The 16425-nt window shown below is 41.5% G+C and overlaps 1 protein-coding gene and 1 long non-coding RNA gene across 16 annotated transcripts in view; one reads left to right on the top strand and one right to left on the bottom strand.

Annotated features, from left to right (window-relative positions):
• The window catches only part of CNTN3 (contactin 3), a 327555-nt gene extending 315844 nt beyond the window's left edge, over positions 1–11711 (bottom strand). Inside the window, exon 1 of one of the 2 annotated variants that reach the window (XM_077858046.1) lies at positions 11603–11711. The gene's annotated coding sequence lies outside the window, so the exon portion shown is untranslated. The remainder of the gene's footprint in view (positions 1–11602) is intronic. The other variant, XM_077858048.1, reaches the window with a different exon arrangement.
• A 316-nt stretch (positions 11712–12027) lies between these two features.
• LOC144289702 (uncharacterized) overlaps positions 12028–16425 on the top strand; it is a 175398-nt gene continuing 171000 nt past the window's right edge. For 3 of the 14 annotated variants that reach the window (XR_013357608.1, XR_013357604.1, XR_013357614.1), the window contains exon 1: positions 12028–12330. This is a non-coding gene — a long non-coding RNA (uncharacterized LOC144289702). The remainder of the gene's footprint in view (positions 12331–16425) is intronic. The other 11 variants (XR_013357605.1, XR_013357609.1, XR_013357607.1 and 8 more) reach the window with 9 other exon arrangements.

Here is a 16425-nt window from a genome sequence, read left to right as displayed (position 1 = left end):
TGAGCTCATCCTAAAGCCTTCCCTAATCATTCTTGATAGTTCTACCAGTTTCCTTTCATTCCTCCCAACTCCCTTGTCTTTTAGCATATACCATACCTCCATTATTCCATTAGTATATATAAAATATAGTGAATAATATGGACATCAACAGTAAAACAAGCAACAGGTAGGAAAACTCTGGGGTTTTTTTAAGGGCCTGACCTTACTTTGCATATTTATCACAACAAATCTATACAGGACCAATATTCCAATTTTACAGGTGAAGAAACTAAGGCTTAGGAGAATCAATTAATGTGCATGACATCACAAACTATTAAGTGGCAGACACTTTGCCTGGATTAAGAAGTATACACATTAACACTAGGCAAAACTTCCCAATTTTATTCCTAGATTTTCAAATACATAGTTCTTTCAACTGGACTATACATTCTCTGAGAGCTTTCACTGTATTTTCCAACTCTGTGTATTACTGAGCTTCACACAGGACTCCTTCACTTAGGCAGCAATTAGAGAGTTATAATTCATTCATAGGCAATAAAGTGACATTTTACATTTCTTGTTTTTAATTTGAAATGCAACTAAAATCTAGCAGGCATTTATGATGCTTAATGGATATGAGGTTTAGTGGTATGGCAGATTGCATTATTGGCCCAAATTTTTCACCCTTCCTGTATCTATGCCCTTGGCAATTGCTGCCATTAAAGAGACAGAGGGGAGTTCCCCACCCCTGACTTAGAGTTTGCCCATGTCTGTCATTACAGCCAACAGAATATAGCATAAGTGACAATATCTGAATTGTGGCCAAGATCGTGTATGGTTCCATTTGTCCTTCTGCACTTATCCAATTGGCATGAGAATTTCTACCAGGGAATTTTTCCTTTAACCTATACCTCAGAATTAGATATGGAACTATCTGGGCTGGTCAGATCTGAAGTTTGAGCAAAGAAACCCAGCCAGGCCCAGTCAAGATCTGCCAACTCCTAGCTGACCCATAAAAATTTATACAAAAGCCCATAGCGTATCAAGATATGAGAGGATCTAGCAGAAGCTCTAACATGTTAGTAATAGTTTGGTTCGACTTTTTGCACTTCTGCTTTAAGATGTAGGGCTTATAATAAAATCTTAGACTTTCCGCCTTCTTTCATAATCAGATAAGATTTAGGGATATAGTTCCTGTGGACAGGTTGAGTATAACAAGTGTAAATGTGACTAAAATGTATTTTATGTGTAGGAGATTAAGAGAGGTAGATTATGGTAGATTATATTACTATATGTAACCACCCCCTTATCCTCTCCCTTCTTTACTGGCACTGCTGTGACTTCTAGTCAATGAAATGTGAAAACAACCTATATGTGACCAGTCCTAGCCAATATTTTAAGTGCAACTTTATCATTCAAGTAAGCCTCTTGGGTTTCTGCCCTCTGCTGTGAAAGTGTGTCCCTTTCTTAACCGGAGTTCCCTAAAAAAACAAAATCTGAGATGAAAAAGATTTACTGAAGAATGCTCTCTAAAGAAACCACTGTAGGGAAGCATTAAAAAGCATGAACATGGGGCCCCCTGGGTGACTCAGCTGAGCATCTGACTCTTGATTTTGGTTCAGGTCATGATCTCAGGATTGTGAGACTGAGCCCTACATGAGGTTTTGCACTAGGAAGGAGCCTGCTTGAGATTCTCTCTCTCCTTCTCCCTCTGATCACCCCTCATTCTCTCTCTCTTTCCAAGCAAGCAAGCAAGCAAGCAAGCATGAATAGGCAAAGGAGGAGCCTGAAACTTAGAATATGGCAACTGCGACCTCAGTTGGTCTTAAGGGGACTTCTAGGGCTGGGATGGCTTTCAGAGTTGTCCTAAATTAAGGCAAATGGACCAGGTTTTTGTACCCAGGCATGAGCCAGTCACTGGCATGGGCATCAGCCAAGAGGAGGCATAACCTTGCCTGGGACAGTTCCATCTACAAAGGGAAGCTCCCCAGTGAGGGATGACCTCTGAGCCATCAGCAGCTGATATATCAAGCAAACATGGGTAAGTATATAAAGCTCTAAGCTGGTAGACCTTGATGGAGCACCAGAGTATATACTACATTAGCTGTACCTTTACCTTAAAGCCCAGAATGAAAAGCCATGTGAGGAGACACCTGGGTGGCTCAGCAGTTGAGCGTCTGCCTTTGGCTCAGGGCGTGATTCTGGAGACCCGGGATCGAGTCCTACATCAGGCTCCCTGCATGGAGCCTGCTTCTGTCTCTGCCTCTGTCTGTCTCATGTGTCTCTCATGAATAAATAAATAAAATCTTTAGGAAAGCAAAAAGAGAAAAGAAAAGCCATGTGGAGAAGGCACACACAGTCAAGCAAGAGCATGGTAGAGAACACTGCTGCCCCACCTCTGACCCATAGCTTTCAGGTAACACAGGTAAGTAAAATTTGTCCTTAGAAGCTAATGAAATTTTCAGAGTATATCTTACTAAAGGAAAGCTGACTGATACATTTATAAAGCAACATAAAGAAGTAAAACCTCACATTTTAAAAAATACTAATATTTTTTAAATGTGATTTTTTTTTAAGATTTATTTGAGAGAGAGAGACAGAGCATGAGTGGGAGGGGCAGAAGAGACGGAGAAAGAATCTCAAGCCAACTCCATCTGAACGCAGAGCCTGACGTGGAGCTTGATCTCACTACCCTGAGATCACAACCTGAGCAGAAACCAAGAGTCGGATGCTTAATCAACTGTGCCATCTAGGCGCCCCTAATTGTGTTATTTTTTAAAATTATAATACATATGTATGTATTGCTGCTGCATAAACTACCCTGAAACTTAACAATCTAAACACAATTTATTTGCTGTTGATTCTGAATTTGACTTGAGTTCAGCTTGGTGGTTTGTTTGCTAGTTTTGCCCAATGTCACACATGTAAGTCCAATGGCTTAACTGGGATGGCTGACCTTCCATGACTGACTACCAATTCTGGCTATTAGCTAATATTGGCTGTAGGCTTGTCTTTAGGTGGCTTCTCAATCTCTGAAAGGTGGGCCTGAACTTCCTTACATGGAGGCTTCAAGGCAGGAAGAGAACAGGAACATAAGCTCCCATCACCTTAGAGCTTAGGCTCAAAATCCACAATAACACCACTTTGGTTACTTTTTATTGATCAAACTCAAAGGCCAGTGCAGATTCAAGGGAGAGGGAAACAGATTCCTTGCTTAAAGACAAGAGCAAGTCACCATGCAAAGTGCCAAGAAAGGTATTGTTGCAGCCAACTTTGCAAAAAGTCTCCCACAGGGCTTATGTGTGCTTTATCATTTTCTAAAGGTATTTTTCTCTGAAGATCAAATTTGATCAAGTTTATAGTCACTTTCCCTGCCCCTGTAAAAAACCCTGCAAACAAATAAATGTGATCTTTTCAATTAGAGACAACTGAAAACATTTACCCACTAGGGGTCAGTACAGAAGAGTCAATTCAAAAATACAACCGGAAAGCAAGAAAGAAAAACTAAGAAAAGGAAAAGAAGGGGAAGGAGAAGGAGGAGGAAGGATTGGACTCACTTTAAATCATATGGCATATTAATCCAATGAACAATCCAAAATTCCTCCCCTTCATTTACTCTCTTCTGCTTGAATGCTTAACAAAACATTTGTATTTCTTAGGAGTTTTATGATTTGCTATTAATTCTATTCCTTACTCTAGTCTACGCTTTAGGTGGTATGTGTGTGGCTGTGTCTGTGTGGTCAAAGTGGGGAAGGAAGAAGAACAAGGACATAATCAGATTATTAATAATCAAATGGAAGAAAAAAATGAAGATTCGGGAGGAAAACCCTGAAAGTAATTTCTAGAAAAATGACAAAAGAGATTTCCAAGCAAGTCATAATGCAAAACCATTTACAACAGCAGACAATTATGGCACTATTAGACTAAAAAGAGAAATGTCTATATTCTAGAATTTCCCATTATATGGAAAGATGCCCTCCACTTATAAGCATCTTCACAGAATATGTGGTTTGGTTTCAAATAAAACAAAAGCCATATATTGAGACCCTTCCGTTCTTTTTAGAAACGAATACTGCCACTAAGTACCACACAATCAATTTCAGAGTGGTAATTTCTGTTTAACATCGGTGAAATAATCCAATAAATTAGTACTAAATATAAACATGTATATTTTTCCATTGCACATGAGAAAATTTTTATTTAATAGCATGAGAAAGTGAGAAAGAAAAAAACCTTTGACCACAACCTTCAAATTTCAAAATTCTACAGCTGATGCACAGAGTCCTTGGTTGTTTTTTCTTAGCAGAATAAAAGAACTCCTAGTAAAGCTTCACCAAGAATAATTGAGAAATATGATAAATTGCCTAACATATAAATGTAAATATTTTTGTAGGCAAAGGGAATGGAAGAGCAGTACTGTCTGCTGTAGCACACACCCGACTTTGGTACAAATATGCTTTATGTATTCCAGAGCCTTCAGAATATTCACTGGAATTGGTAACGACTGGTAATCAGCAACTTTTCTGCTGCTTTATATTCACAGAAGCGGCCAGTCCAAGTGAGTAGCAGCCATCAGATTAGATCACTAGCTATATTGTTCGGGTTGATTTTAATTGCCTGGAAAGGGTCATTACCATCTTCTGCAATATGTTATTTTAAAGAGTGGCTATTTCTATGTAAGAACAAAAATGGACCAGAGTCTACTAGTGTTGGAAAGTACAAGGAAGTATTCAGTAGGATCTTGGCCCTGGTGGCGTAAAAATCCTGCCCAAGTTTGATTACATTAACAAACAAACACACTTACCTGCAGAACTTCTTAAAACTAATATGGAAAGTCAACACAGATTCCCAAACTGATGACCAGAGAGAACGACCCAAATGTCACATCCTGCTTTATAAAATGCCAAGACTTCTGTTTCCATAGCAACTTTTACATATAGGCAACTCCAAGGTGAGTGAGTTCATGATATTTAAGAGCAACAAGAGAAATATTTGCATGGGAAAAGGTCTATGGAAGTAGGGTATTTGAAACCTGGAGGACACTTACAAAATTATTACATTAGTGTATGTTTAAAATGGGAATGGCAGCTCTCTAAGGATATTTGTTCTTTAATTTAAACCCTAGATATATGATTCTATACGAGGGATAAAACTGCATAGAGCTATAAATGCACTCATAATCAGGTTTAAAAATTATAGTGATAGCATAAATAAGATCTGTTGTCTTGTTAACAGTAATGCACCAATGTCACTTTCCTGATTCTGATATCATGCTACAGCTAATATGCAATATCACCATGGGAGGAAGCTGGGTGAAGGATACACAGACTTCTCTGTATTATTTTTGCAACTTCCTATGAATCTAATTACTTAAAACCCCAAAGTTTAAGGGCGACTGGGTGGCTCAGTCAATTAAGCATCTGCCTTTGGCTTGGGTCATCATCTGGGGGTCCTGGGAAGGAGCCCTTCGTCAGCCTCCCTGTTCAGCGGGGAGTCAGTCTGCTTTCTCTTCCTCTGCTCCCTCCCCTCTGCTCGTGCCCTCTCTCCTGCTTTCTCAAATAGATCAATAAAAAAAAGTCTTTTAAATACATAAACAAAAGAAAAAGTTTAAAAATGTAAGTTACCAGGTCTCATCCCCACAAATAACTCAGAAAGTCCTGTAAGGACCAAAGAATTTCTCTTATTTCAACAGAACAGTTAATGTTTCTAGAAAGGTCATAAATTGGGAAAAAGTGAAAAGGATGTGGAATATTTTCTGTGGTATAAGGGTGCCTTCTATTGAAGGACAATTGGTGAGATTGTTTCACGCCCCCAAGGCATCCCCTCCCACTCACCTTTTTTTTTTTTTTTTAACTATGTAGCTATTTATAGTTTAGGAAGATGTACTTTTGATTTGCTGTGAAGCATTTAGTTATTTCTCTCATATTCAATGTTTTACTCTAATCAATAATGGATTTTGAGAATTCCAAATTACCCCCATTGCACTAAAATATGCCACTTACATCAAGGACCAGCCATTGGTACTAACTACCTAAGCTTATGCCCGCCCCCTATAGGGCATATGTCTGTCAAAGAATTTTCGAAATTCAGACCATATCCAGATAACTATCTATTGTCAACTAATAATTTGTCATCCAGAAATTATGCAAAAATACAATAAAATCTTTAAAGTATACAGTAAAAAATTTTAAGTCCAATAAAAAAGGCCTAATACAACTACAGTAGAATTGCATGTAAATAAAACAGATCAGATCATCCTCCTTTCATTCCACAAATACTCACCAAAATCCTAATATGCTGTGCCATTCCACCCACAGACTATCAGGACAGACAGCTACTAAACAATTGCACAATACCAATTAAAGTCTAATCCATTCTCCTTCTAGAGAAAAAAAAATTTAAAACACAGTTGAGAGCAGAAAGCATGCAACTGAAACCTTGTCTAGAGGACACCAAAGGCTTCTCAGAGGACTAGATAGGTGGGTATCACCTAGACAAATGGTAGGATTAGAATTAAGGAGCTTTCCTGGCAAAAGTAACAGTGAATTAAGAGTGGATATGAGCTGAGATGTGAATGAAGGGCTCTGAATGGGAGCCATGGATGCAGGACCCTTGAAGATAAAAGCATCATCTTGAGTTTTTAAGAAAGTTTTTTTTTTTAAAAAACTGCAAATTGGAACTTCAAGTATGGGCAGGAAATAAAGGGAAGAAGTCTGATGCAGACAGGCTCCATCACTGGCATTTTTTTCCTCTAGGCAAAGGATGTCCAACAATACAAGGTTTGTGGCTCATGGATTAACACAGCAGCACGTGTCAAAAAGACTGTAGTTAAGAAAGGCAGTGGGGCAGAAGGTGGTTTCTTAATCTACTCCATCTAGGTAAGAAGTATAAAGGGTATAAAGTGCTTGGAACCTGGGCTGGTGCCTAATTACACAAATATTCTTATATTTTTCATCAGTTAACTAGTTGCAAGGACGATAGAAGAGGGTGGTGCCAAAGACCATTGGTGCCCTATGTCTCGATGACCACAATGAGAATAAATGAAAGAAGATAGCACTATAAGCTGGAACCAGCTTGGGAGGGAAAAGGATAAATTCCAGTTTTGACATAATGGGTTTGAAGTAGCAGATACCCAAGAGCTCAGAGGGATCATGGGCAGGCGACAGGAAAAACACTCTCATGAAAAGTTAGCTGTGGACTTCTGCTGAATATGAACATTACTGACAGGATCTTTGTTCACGGGGGTGCTCGGGCCATGTTTTGTAAACTCAACACCCTCCAAAAGCATAGTTCTCGTGGGTTTATCAAACTCCACTGTGAGCCAGATACTCTGATAGGAGCTGCTTTGCAATAGTGGGCAAAACAGATGTGATAACTGCTTATAAGACGCTTACAGAATAGTAAATAAGGAGTCAGAGAAGGAGATAGTTTCAAGTTATAAGTGCTCTTGGGGATATGAACAAAAAGAAACTAGAAGAGGGACTCTAAAAAGAGGAGAGAAAATAGCCTTCTTTTAGTAAATGATATTTAAATTGTGACCGAAGGAATAAGCAATAGTCAAAAATGTGTGTGTGCGTGTGTGTGTGTGTGTGTGCATGTGTGTAATTGGGGGTAAAGACTAGAATGCGCTTGCAAGCAAAGAGATAAAATAGATCCTAAGGCTGGAAAAAGGTCAACAAAAGTGGAGACAATGAATCAAAGCCTAATGAGGTTCGTGTTCCTAAAAGCATGCCATGGGATGATGTTGGAGGGACAGGTAGTGTTTAAATCCTACACAGCTTTGTAGATCATAATTTATAGTTCTGAATGCAACAGAAAAATCATTTAAGTGCTTTGAGGAGAGGAATATTAATTAACTGACATTTAAAGAAAAAAATACTTCCCTGACTGCAGTGCAGAGAATTATTTGGGGAGAAAGGAGGCAGAGAAACCAGTGTCGTTATCTCAGGGAAGAAGACAGTGACTCAGAATAGGGCAACGTGAGTGGAGATGGAGAGAAGTGGACAAATGAGACAAACATTAGAATCAAAAGGACCACACAAGATTTGAGTTACACTAGTTCCCCAAAATAAGAGTGTCTGAAGTATGGAAATGGTCCCAAGAATTCTTGGTCCCAAAGACAGTATAGGAACAGGCTCATTTATCGCAATATAATCAAAGTGGTTTTTGAATTACAGTCTTCATCCCTTCAAATGTGAAAGGCAATCAAAGTCAAGCAACTTAGAAAAACAAATGGGACAAATTTGTTCTCCTGTTTCGGAACACAGAAAATTTACAAACTGAGTTATAAAAGCACCTAAAAGAGTGCTATGGGATTGCTATAACATGTATAATCTATTACTTAAAATGCCAATATGTCTGCAATAAGGAATATGCATACTTTCTGAATTATTTTATCCTACTTAATAAAAGTCATTTTTTTCCTTCACTTTTAGCAAGGCAGCTTCTTGCACAGTAAAGATTCTACAAATATTTACATTCCAAGTAGCAGAGCTGTTTGAGATGCTATAAAATTCTGCCAGCACTTCTATTACAAACCCTTATTTCTTGTTTATAACATGTACATAAAAGGGGAGAAATAAAAATGTACTATGGATTGAAACTTGGCATACAAAGTTTCAACTACAAGTTAGATTTCTCCTGCAGCAAATCTTCAAAAGAAATATTACACTATATTTAGTAGATAAATGAGGGGGGGGGCGAGGGGAGGGATGGTGATATAAACTGAAAAACCATTTTTGTTCTTGAAATTTTTACACCAATTAGATCTGAGACCGGTATCTATTATCCCTTAACTTCAAAGAAATGTTCTATCTTCAACTATTTTGTGGACAGCCCAACACTCAATCATTGCCAAACATCTTTGCAAAAAGAAGTTTCTAAGGCAAGCGTAAGAAAGGAAATAGTCTGCCAGCATTAAGTGACTAATAAATACATTTTAAGACCATGGGGACACCTCCGAAATGCTCACCTTCAAAACGACAAAAAGGCTTTAAAAGTGAACTGGTAATGATGCTGGAACCAGAGATGGCAAGCAAATATACACAGCATCAATGAATCCTCCTGCCATCTGATTATCTCCCAATGTATAGAGTTTACATTATTTTCTTGCCAATACCTTACTAACCGATGACTAGAAAACACAGAACTGAACCAGCACTAAGCACAATATAGTGATATATGGATTTGGCAGTTTTAAAGGGGCAATTATATCTATATACCATTTCAGCACAAAGCATCAAGAGTTAATGAGAACTTCAAGTTGCACACTTAAATTACGCAGTAAAAACCAGAAGATGTGTACTGAATGTGTGAGGAGTTGGGAACTTATAAAAGAGAAAGACACATATTTTGCTAGCAGAGTGAAGAGGCTATTAGTTTGTAATAACTAGGCATATATGAAATGTGACAGTGATAAAATTGAACATAAATCAGCAATGGAAAGGCTACAGCTTGCTGTCTGTAGCTAATCTTTGCTCCAGTTGAAATTGCTCAGCACTTTGGTCCTATTAAATGTTTTGCTGCCATTTTAAGGAACAATTGAACCATCTGGTTGGGTTGTGAAGGACGCTTAAAAGTTAGAGTTCTCCTGGAGAATGGGCTTAACGCCTTCATGTCTTCAGCCTGTTACTGATGTCCAGACGGGGCTGAATATTATTGTCTGAGGCAGCCACTGCCTGAATCTATTACCCTGCAAATCAATTAGCTGCTCCGAGTCTGTTATCCCACCTTCAGACAGGAGGGTCACACAAATGCATTGAGCCTCACCATTTACCTAAAATAAAAATGTGCAGCAATTTGCTCTATTTCCTTGGTGAACACTGTTCCTTTCAAGTGTCCTCAAACTACACGTTGACTCTCAACTGACTTCAAGTAAGCATTCAAAGACCAGTAATTCCTGAACCCGCTATTTTTGTAATTTGCAAGCAAACGCATTTCCATTAGCAAGGCTAAACCCTATCAGATGTCTTCTATGAACCACATTTACAAGAACCTGTCCCATTGCAACCAGTGACTGGCACATATTAGGCATTTTGTAAATGTTGCTCAAATGGGTATGAGTAGTAATCTACAGAGAACCTCCTCCCTAGTACCACACCCCACAAAGGGTTAAAATCACAACCTGAGATGCCAGGTGAAGGCAGCCAAAGTCGTGTTGCTGTTAGTAAATACAAGTAGCAAAGCAAAAGTAATACATTTGACTTTAGTATTGAGACATAATAGGGCTTCCAAAGGCAATTACTCCTTTCAATCACTGAAGAGCTCTGACTCATTGTTCTGATTAATTCCTGTTTTTAATCTATTTACAGATCAGGATTCTTTTTCAGCTAGTGTGATATTCATCTCTGTGGGGGTAAACAGAAACCACAGCTTGTAGAGTCCTCCTACTTAAAAAAAAAAAAACAAAAAAAAAAAAACAAATATTCTTGCTTAATCATTTTTAAATTATTTCTGGATTTACCTACTCACCATATGAGCTGGGGTTTCTGACCTCCCTCCTGAACATCACACCTCTCCCCTTTCTGTGTTGCCTCCTCTAGCTATGTTTCCTCACATCGTGATTCGAGGTGGACAAACTGACGACCGACCCCCTTCCCAAAAACGTCTGTCCCCCTCCGTTTGGCTCAGACCAGAGACTATCTTCACCATGGTGGGTACCGTTTGTTATCAGATCATTCCTCTGGGCACATCTCCTTGTTGTAAATCAATAAGCAAATGCAATACAAGAAAAGGACACACGGATTGGTGAGTCGTGCGGGGCTCTGCACAAGCACAGCCCATAAGCTTGTTCGTTCATTTCAATCAACCAAAAAAAAAAAAAAATTCTGATGGTGCTGCGACTTGGGGGACCCAGTTGGCACTTCCCGGTTTTCCGTTCCTGATACTCTGTTACCTGCTTGCTTAGCTCTGCAGGGCTCCTTGGAGAAGGCAAAAGGCAGCCAAGACCGGGTCCGAGCTCCAGAAATCTGGACTACAGCCCATTCCAGAGGGGTGGGGAAAAAAAAAAAAAAAAAAAAAACTGGCAAAACGCAGCAGCAGATCCCGTCCAAGGCTGCAGATTTGAAAGTGGAAAGAAAGAGAATGCAGCTTGGAAAACTTGATCGCTAACCGAGGAATCCTCTGCCCCGGGTTCCTCGGAGCTGGGGACCAGGGAGAGGTTTCCAGCAAAAAAAAAAAAAAAAAAAAAAAAAAAAGCTATCACATCCCGCCCCCCTCCCCAATCCCCCTGCACCGCGTCCCTAGGATTCCTCTTTCAGCACTTCTGAGGTCCAAACTTTTTCTTTCTTTCTTTTTCTTTTTTTTGTTTTTTGTTTTTTGTTTTTTGTTTTTTGTTTTTTTCCAACTTCCCCAGCCAAATGCTCTGCGCTACGGGCTAGCTCGAGGGACCTAGCTCGCGTTCCCCCGCGCTAGAGGCGGGGTTGCAGAGTGTTCCCGGTCTGCACACCAATTCTGCCAATCTGCAGCCAGACGCATCTTTCCCTCTCGAGCCGTCGGGTGCACACCCCCCGCCAACAAACTTTAGGGCCAGGAGCCTGGAGGGCAGTGCGCAAAGTTTGCCTGGGCAGGTGGCTCGGCGCAGCGCCGCCCGCCCAGCGCGAGGAGCCGGGCGTGCCTGACTTACCGGGTCCCCGCAGCTCCGACTCGCCCGCCCGCCGCCGGCCGCCCTCCTCCGGGGCCTGGGGGGCCGCCGTCGCAGCGCCCCGGTGCGCGCCGTTCCCCGCCGAGCCCGCGGCGCCCGCCTCCTCCGCCTCCGCCTCCTCCGCCTCCTCCGCCGCCTCCTCCGCCGCCGCCGCGCGCCAGGCTGCTGTGGCTGCTGTGGCTGCTGTGGCTGCTGCCGGCGCCGAGCGAGCGCTGCCTGCGCCTCCACCCACCGCCCGGGCTCGGGCTCCAGCGCGGGCACCGGAGGGAGGGGAGAGGGGGCGGGCGAGAGGGAGGGGCGGGGAGCGCGGCGGAGCAGCCAACGGGGTCCCGCGCCCCGCGCCCCGCGCCGCCCCGCGCTCCGCCGCGTGCGCCCACGTGTGTCCGGCCTCCGCAGGGCCCTGGGCGGCGGCGGTCCGCGTGTCCCCGCTTGGCCGCCTCGTGTGCGCGCCGCTGGGGCCCCGGGGAGCACGGGGTTAAAGAGGTGGGGGGGGCGTCCACTTCGAGGGGAGCCCCCCGCCGCTGCGCTCCCGCAAGCGCGCGGAGATCGCCGGTTTAACAGCAAGGCGGATCCTTATCAACGGGTCACGGTGTGCCAGGTAGTGGACTGCGCAATTTAAGGGAATTAGTTCATGGCGTCCCCAGAGCAACCGTGAATCTAGTGTGATTCCTTGACTTGATGACGAGGAAATTAATTGGCCCAAGGCCTCGGTGAGTCAGTTAGAAGAATAATTCACAACTGGATTGGGACAAGGACCCTGTGAGGGGAGGTACCGACGTCTTATTTTGTTTGCCTGTGTTCACTCAGGCGAGCGAAGCGGCTGGTTGGAGAACCTGGACTCGGAGTGAAAGCCTGCTGGAGTCCTGAACGCTTGCTTTGAACGGCTAGGCTGGGCTTACTTACTTCCAGTACCTGTGCAAAGGTGGCTCCGGGAGCTTTACTTGTAGTTGAAAAAAGATTGGAACCAACCTACCTGTTCATCATTAAGAGGGCGTCTAGCTAAAATAAAGTGGAACGCGTTGGAATATAATGCAGCACCTATGGAGGGGGAGGCACATTTATTACCGGTGGCATGGAATGACCTTCAGGAAGCATTGTTAGGAGCAAAGTTAGTTCGGGGAACATATTTGCAGTTTTTGTGTTTATATGCACGTCTATGTATGCGTTTTTATGCAGTCACAGTTTCTAGAAGGATGGCCTAGGATACTGTTCACAATACCCCTTGTGACTAAGACTGTAACTGGGGCCAAGTTTTATGATTCTCTGACATTGTTTTAAAAAGTTATCCTAAGTTTACTTTGTCTTTATGAGAAACAAGGAATCTAGTCATGTTTGTTTAATTGGGCTTAATAGGTTCACAGTCTTGTCTCCTCTTCTCTTCCTGTGATTCCTCCTGCTGGTGACAAAATTCCAAATCAAGTGCAGCATCCTGAGGGGAGGAGATCTGAGAGGGGTTTAAGGGAAAGAGCTGCTTTGACTGCTCTTTCTCATTCTTCCTCTTTCCCGGCAGCAGCTCCGCCCACACACGCACACGCACACATACATACACACATACACACTCCTGCCCCAAATAAGTACCCCTACCTAGTCCCCTGCAGTTCAGAAGAGAATTTGATTTGTTGGGGAAACTCTTGCCAAGGGGTTTTAAAAGACAAAAGGCAGAACCCAGGTGCTTAAGATGCAGGGCAGTGCTCCCTACAATAAACCCCGCAGGCAGGGCAGCACCAGCCACTGGGGCTGGCAGTTGGAACTCAGTCTAAGGCTTGAGCGAGGCAGGGATTGCCCCAGAACTACTTGAGAGTGATGCTCTCTTTCCCCATGAGCACCCAGCAGGGACCTGGAATGCACTAGATAACTTTCTCTGATGTTGGCCACTTTTGTCCAGGCTCTCACTTGATCAGGAAACTTTTCTTCCCTGTGAGAGTAATGGCTGGATTACCAACAACAACAAAAGCTGGCTTTATTTATGTTTGAAAAGGGGGGAGGCAAGGATAGATAGCACATGCTGCTATAAATAAAATAATGTGCTTTTTCCCATCAGAATTAAATTGCAGTAAATTTAGGCTCCTTAAAGTCTCTCTACTTAGGAAAAGAAAAAAAAATAGAACAGGTATGTGGAAAGGTTGTTTATGGTCTTTTCAGTTGTTATTGGTTACTGTAAATAATCTTTTTGCTTGCAATCTGGGAACATGTTGGCAAACCCCCTGAGTGTGACAAAATGTTTTATTGAGTAGAACTGGTGTATTCTGGAAGGAACTGAGAAAATTTTACATGCAAATTATGCTCATGCCTGGCACCTAGCAGGTGCAATTACTGCCATGCCCACATCTATCAAAAGGAGTGCTTCTTCTCTTAATATTTTCAAGTTGATGTCTCATAATGCATTTTTCCTTCTAATACATACATATATGCTGTGTCTAGTGGGAAGGGAAAGAGCATTTTCATCAAGGAGGGGGAGCTGGCCCCTGGCAGCAAATGGCAGGGAGAAGATAGGAAAGAAGCTTCTTACATTAGAGAAAAATGTAAACCTGAACCCCTCACCCTCTCCAAATAATTAGTCATTTCCAAACTGAGATTACATTCCCAATGGTGGTGAAAACAGGTTAGTACTGGAAAGGGATCTAATGGACTTTCTAATCTATGGTTGCAGTAGAAGGGGGTGGGGCGTCTTAAATTTGTAGGATTAATGATGAACATGTAGTATGAACCGCAGTTTCATAGGCAGAACAGGTAAGAGGTGTATAAATATATGTATTTAGAGAGATATGCATCATTTTATTTCCTCCCTTTGCTCAAAATGTAAAGCATAATTTGAGTCAACTGAAAACCTGATATTTACCAAAAGTTGATACACAAGAGCAGGTTTAAATAAAATTCCCATCCAATTTCTGGGCCGGAAGCCCAGGAAATTAAAAAAAAAAAAAATTAAAGGCACATGTGGGTCTTCTCAGTGTGAATGCCGGATGGAGTTTTTATTGAATTTGGCCTCAACTGATTGTAGCATTATAAGCAATTCTGCAGTTAAGTTTCAGCAGCCATTTAGATGGCACATCCTTTTTTTAGGGTATTATAACTAAGAATAATAACTTCCTTTTTATATGGCACCTTTTATATCAAAGCACTTTAAAGTGTGAGATCATCTTCCCATTATTAAGATACCCCATCTGTGTTGGAATATAGAAGCTATTTCATGCCACTGACACCACATAACCATTATTTGTTTGCCTGTTTATTGTGTAGCAAAAGGAAATGAAGGAAAATATTTGCTAAACCCACAGCCTGACAGTCTTAGGTAAAAGTCTAAATTGGAATGTAGCCAAGTTATTAAAATATACTTATTTCTATAAAAAGAGGTGTGAAGTCTTTTAGTTTCTGTAGGTGGGAAGACAGGTCCTATGGACATTGCCATGTTACCATTCCAGAGTTCTAGCTCATTATCTAGATGTAAAGATCATATGGCTGGGTATCCAGAATTGTCATCTGTAGTGCTGGGGTGGGTGCTCCTGGGGGTTCTTTGGGTCAAACTAAAAAATAATATTACATTGTCAGAATCCAAACTGGAGTAAAAATAAGATGGCTTCAATAACTGGATAATACAGGCAAAAATCTTCTCATGAAACTTTCACCTTAAATATCTGCTTGTCTAGCGAATATCCTTATTCAAACAAGCTTTCCACTTTGGTGGTGAGAGGGTCAAACTGTAGGATTCGGGAAACTTGAATGCATACAAAATGCTTAGCACTGTGCCTGGGACTTAGCTCTGAATACTAATCAAATATAACGAATTCAGGTGCCTACTCATTTGTTTTCTTCTCTGAAGAAGTTTGCCGAACTTCCTGTCTGCAGTGGCTCTGCTGTCATTCTCTCTACTTCACAGAACATATCCCTATGTGACATTTTTTTTAGATCTATTTTGTATTGCCAGAATCCCTTACTAGAATGAAAGCTTCACAAAAGTGGGGGCTTTGTTTTGTTTACTGCAGCTTTCAGAGCCCCCAGCAACGTGTATGATAAACACATGATAGGTGTACCATAAATGTTTAATGGTTAAAGGAGCTTCCTGTGTGCCAGGCACTGTATTAATTGCTTATATGCATCACCTTGCAACCCTCACAACACTAAGGCACTAAGAAAAGTGAAGTCTCATATTTAGAAGCTCTTTCTTCAAAGATGACAAAAGGTATAAGTGGCAGGGCTTGGCTCTGAATCCAGGGGTTTAATGCCAGACTCTACTCTCTGTAGATCCCTGTAAGTTTAAGTGGATTTTGTTGCCCATCTAGTCCAGCACTTCTAAAACTTTAATAATGCCTGCTACAGGGGATCTAATTAAAATGCAGACTCTGATTGAGCAGGTTTGGGGTAAGGCCTCGAACTGCATTTCTCCCAAGCTTTCAGAAGATGCCAGTGCTGTTGGTCCACAGTCCAGACTTCCAAGAGCTAGGATATGGTCCAAATCTTTCATGCTAACATATAAGCCAGCTGGCACATTCCAAACTCGAGGGATGTAAATTAATGGAAGTTAAAAACAGTGTTGGGATTAGTTAGTTATGAAATCATAGAATTCAACTTAGACATGTTTCTTCTAGGTTTATAGTGACGGATCCAGAGGACAAGCTCAATAAATGTTAATTTCTTACACAGAAGAAGAACCTGATGTATATAAAGATGATGCAATATTTCCCAGTTCATGGATGATAGAGCTGAGAAAGCTTGATATCTGACTTCTCTGTTTGATCAGAAAGCTCTGGCTCCCCTCAATCAGTTTTTTTTAAAGTAGATTTCATGGAAATTTGAAATGGCAACAG

This window comes from Canis aureus, chromosome 19 (genome assembly GCF_053574225.1).
Source record: "Canis aureus isolate CA01 chromosome 19, VMU_Caureus_v.1.0, whole genome shotgun sequence".
NCBI lineage: Eukaryota > Metazoa > Chordata > Mammalia > Carnivora > Canidae > Canis > Canis aureus.
Note: the sequence above shows the minus strand (reverse complement) of the source record. Positions and strands in the feature narration are given on the sequence as shown.